The sequence below is a fragment of the Gossypium hirsutum genome, chromosome A07 (assembly GCF_007990345.1).
Source record: "Gossypium hirsutum isolate 1008001.06 chromosome A07, Gossypium_hirsutum_v2.1, whole genome shotgun sequence".
NCBI classification, from domain to species: Eukaryota; Viridiplantae; Streptophyta; class Magnoliopsida; order Malvales; family Malvaceae; genus Gossypium; species Gossypium hirsutum.
The window spans coordinates 49,914,464-49,919,470 of NC_053430.1; the positions used below are offsets into that span (position 1 = coordinate 49,914,464).

General features: G+C 36.9%; 1 non-coding gene across 1 annotated transcript; it reads left to right on the forward strand.

Annotated features, from left to right (window-relative positions):
* Positions 1-219: 219 nt before the first annotated feature.
* On the forward strand, positions 220-326 carry LOC121204019 (small nucleolar RNA R71). The gene has a single exon (XR_005898947.1). It is a non-coding gene; the product is annotated as a small nucleolar RNA R71 (small nucleolar RNA).
* The last annotated feature ends 4,681 nt before the right edge of the window (positions 327-5,007 follow it).

The following is a 5,007-nucleotide window of genomic DNA, read 5'->3' on the forward strand; positions in this document are numbered from 1 at the left end:
AACATAGTGACCGTGTCGAGATTGAAAATACCAACTGCTTTACTAGTCTTTGTCCTCATGACTTGCCACTAATAATTATTCAGTGACATCTCTTCAATAAACTCATAAGCCTCCTCAGTTGTTTTGTTATTTAAGGTTCCACTAGCCGCTGCATCTACCATCTGTCTAGTTGATAGGTTCAAACCATTTTATAAAGTTTGAACTTGTAGCCATAAAGGTAAACCATGGTGAGTGCATCTTCTCAATAGATCCTTGTATCTCTCTCATGCATTATATAGAGTTTCTATATCCATCTGCACAAAAGAAGAGATATCATTCCTCAATTTAGCCATTTTAATCGGCGAAAAATATTTAAGTAAAAATTTTTCGGTCATTTGTTCCCAAGTAGTGATTGGCCTTCGTAGTAATGAGTTCAACCACTATTTAGCCTTATTCCTTAATAAATGGGAAACAACCAAAGGTGAATGACATCGTCAAAAATGCCATTAATCTTAAAGGGGTCGCAGAATTCCAAAAAAAATGCTAAATGAGTGTTTGGATCCTCGTCCTGCAAACCATCAAACTAAACAAACTATTGTATCATTTGAATAGTGTTAGGTTTTAGTTCAAAATTATTTGTAGCAACAGCAGGTTGAGCAATACTCGATTCAGTTCTTGTTAAAGCGGGCTTAGCATAATCATACATAGTACGAGGAGCATGATTCTGATTTACTGGATTTATGACAACCATAAGAAGCAGCAGATTATTTTGATTTCCAGCCATCTCCTCGATATTAGTGGTGTCGTCCTCGTACTCTTCCTCTATATACTGTAAACTTCACCTTATTTCCGTATGATTTTGCGAGCTGTGCTTTCAATTTCGTTGTGAAAAAGTAGGGGTCCTGATGGGTTTCTCTTTGTCATAAACTATAAAAACCTGCCAGAAACAAGTAAAAGAAAAACTAGTAAAAATAAAACAAAATTGAATTACAATAAAAATAAAAATGGTTAAAGTAATAAAAATTAAGCGTTCCTAATATCTTAGTCCCCGGTAACAGGGTCAAAAAACTTGATGGTCACTAAACTAACTAAAAATTAGACTAAGGCAAGCGCACCTATCAAACAGTAGTATAGTTATGGTGAGACCGAAAATATCGTATCCACAAGGACTAAAAGTACTAGTAATTACTATCTTTTTAAAAAAATTAAGGGATATTTTTAAACTAAAATTAACTATCTGATTGACTAAGAACGTGACAGAGAATAAAGTTGGAAAATACATTTGGAAAACCGATAGAGAAGACAATACCCAAGGAAGAATCCACCTAGACTTCCCTTACTACTTCTGAATTAGATGATTTATTCACTTGACTTAATTCGTAGAAACCTCTAGTTTATGTTAATATCTCTCTCGAGACTAAAACTAACTTACTTTAGGTTGATTAATCGAAATCTCTTTCTAATTAAAACCCCTATTGTCGCATTAACTTGATCTATGGATTCCTTTATTAGATTTGACTCTAATCCGGCAGATTTATGTCGACCTATGTCTAGGATTGCATGCAAGTCCGCTTAATTATGGAGGATCTACTCTTAAACGGGGACTTTTGCTCCATTGAATAAGCACATCAAAACCTAAATTAATATCCTAAAATATTAAAACAAGGATTAAATCTCACAATTAAGAATAAGAACAAGTATTTATCATAAAATTCAAATAGTAATAAGATCCGTCTTAGGTTTCAACTTCCCTATGTATTTAGGGAATTTAGTTCATAACAATAGAGGAAAACATCTCAAAATTGGGAAAACAAAAAAACATAAAGAAACCCAAAGAACTTCTAAGGAAATTGAATAGAGATCTTCAATCTTGAAGGAGATCTTGCTTCTAAGCTGACTTCGATGGCTGTTCTTTGAATATTTTCTACTTTCTACTCTCCGCCCCCCTTGATTCCTCTTCCTGGGTGTTTTTTATAGACTCTGGAATGCCCAAAATAGCCCAAAATTAGCCTTTTTCGAATAGAATAATACTTGAGCTCGACAGGGACACGGCAGTGTGCCATGCCTGTGTGAAGGTACTCAGGCCGTGTGCAATTCTCACTTGGTTGAATGTCAACACAGCCATGACACACGGGCGTGTGGATTACACTTGTGGAAGTGGCTAGGCCGTGTGAAACACTGAATTAGGCCTAATTTGTCTGTTTTTGGCCTGTTTCTTGCTCATTTTGCCATCATAAGCTCTCCTGAGTATAAAACATGAAATTAAATGATTAGGAGCATAAAATTCATTAAATCTTATGATAATCCTTCCAAAAATATGCCAGGCATGGGGTAAAAATATGTATATATTATGGTTTATCACCAAGCAAATTGATTAGACAGACTTCACACCATATTTTGCAATCGAGGTAAGTTGTATATGAATAATACAACTACATTGTTATTATATGTGTTTGAATTGATATAGCATAAATTGCTTGTTTATGGAAATGAGTATGTATGATAAATATTGAGATAGTAGAACTTCCGTTTGAACCTTAAGAAATAAATCAGATATTCCTGCCGTGACATTTGGGTTATTTGTGTGCTAGTGTAAGACATGTTTGGGACATGCATCGGCTACGAGATGTATCAGTGTAAGACCATGTCTGGGACATTGCATCGGCACAGATATGTGAGAGCTAGTGTAAGACCATGTTTGGGACATGGCATCGGCCTCGATTTCGATAGTCAGTGTAAGACCATGTCTAAGACATGACATCGGCATTATACCCTATGTTTGAGGCTTAGTGAATATCCGATAGCATTCCAAATGGTTCAACGGTGAGAGTTACAGTTTAAGTTAAACGAGAAAAGTATAACCATGTTGTGAGTGGTACAGGTACCTATTTGAAGTGTATGAGACGTGTTCTCAATATATATATTCTATGTGAATTGCATTAGTTATTAATGAGTTAGTTGTGCTTATGCCTACTTTAATACTATGAGCATGATGATGAATGGTAAAGTTGTTGTTATATTTATCGCATGCAACTTAGTAAGCTTTATGCTTACTCCCTCTCTTTTCCATTTTCTTATAGTGTCGCCTAAATAGCTCAAGGACCATTGGATGTCGGAGGCTACGATCACACTATCATCAGAAGCACTCGATCAGTCAGATTATTTGTTTTTGAGTATGGCATGTATAGGGCTTAGACTTTAATATTTTATGTCATTGAGAAATTAGTTAAATGCGTTGGCTTGGTATAAATCCCTTTATTTTGTATAAGGCCATGGATAATGGTCAATACTCACTTTGATTTATAAATAAAATATGATATTTTCATGGATGAGTAAATTGCACAAATGAAATGTTATCCAATGTGACTATTTTGGCTATGTGATGTGCCTATGTCTTGTAATAGAGTGATTTTTGTGCAGGTTATGTAAGTAAGGGTGGTAAAGATGCTTGGTAGATAACCTTATTTTGTCTATACGGGTAGGCACACGGGCGTGTGTCTAGGCCGTGTGTGACACACGGCCAGCCCCATGGGCATGTTGTCTAGCCGTGTGTCCCCTGTACGTAAATTTTTCCAAATCAGTATGCATGATAGTAAACACACGGGCAGAGACACAGCCATGTGTCTTAGCCATGTGAAGGGCACGGCCTAGCACACTGGCGTGTGCCTTGGCCGTGTGACCCTTAAGGATTGCCGATGTCAGAAACAAAATGTCCAAGTTTTTGCACATAGGCTAGAACACGAGCGTGTCATGGCTGTGTAAAGAACACGGGCCAGGGACACGACCATGTTCTAGTCGTGTGAAAACCCCTATAGGTGCGAATTTAGAATTAATTCTACATGGGTAGAGGACACGGGCGTGTCCCTGTATTGCTTAGGCCATGTGAGCCACATGGGTTATGTGACAGCCCAAAATTGACCCTAGTCGGGAAGTGGTTTCGGGACCACAAAACCGAGTCATAAAAATAATTGATTTCCATATTCTATGCTTATTATGTGTGTACATGAGTATGTGGAAGTTTCATTCTCCAATTTTGCCAATTGCATGAGAAATTATTAAATAGGGATTGATATGAGACATGGTGAAAATATGATAGGCTAATTTAAAATGGTCTATTAATGCATGTTGTGAAAATGATGGGTTTGCATGTCAAATTACCCAAAATTTAGGCTAGTGGTTGGCCATGCTATGGGTGGAAACATGTTGGGAACATGTTGGCCTAGTGAGGTATGTAGGAAAAAAATAAAATAAGGGGCATGGGCATAAAATAATAAAAAGGAGTATGATGAATACAAAAAAAAATGTGTGTAGTTGTTTCCCCCCCCATTGCCGTGAGCTAAAGAAAGGAAAAGAAAAACTTGTTCATCCTTTTTCATCCTCTTTTGACCGAAAATTCTAAGGAAGGAGGAAGGAGTTCTTGCTTCATGTTTGGTTTGGAAGAGGATTAGGAGGAAGTTTGGCCATGCATGTAACTAGATTGAGGTATGTTTGATATTATTCTTTGAGATTCATGCATATTTTAGTTGTTAGCTTGAGTTCTACCTAGCCCATGGTCTAAATCTTGCTATGTGATGGAAATGACACTCGGCCATGGATGCATCATTCTTGGTTGATGTTTGATGTTGTGGTGATGAGGCATGAAGATGAGTTAAGATTCGGCCTAGGTGGAGTTTGTGTTAATGCCATTGCATGCTAAATATGAAGCTTGTTAATGATGCATGTGATGATGGCTTGATGATTCTTGAACCTCCTTTTTAGCATTTTTGAGTGAGCACATATGTGCATTGGTTGCTAAATGGAGAAGAATCGGCTAGCAAGTTGTGTGCTAAGGCCGAATATAACTTTTGCATGTTAATGAGCAATGCATGTGTTAAATTGATGGAAAGGGAGAGGATGCTTTACTAGTGTGTATATGTGTGTATTAGCCAAGTTTTGAACTTGAAACAAAAGGGTGTTTAGTCAATACAAGTGACCATACTTGTAGAATGTATTAAGTGTTGAAATCGGCCCCAAAATAGACATGCATAT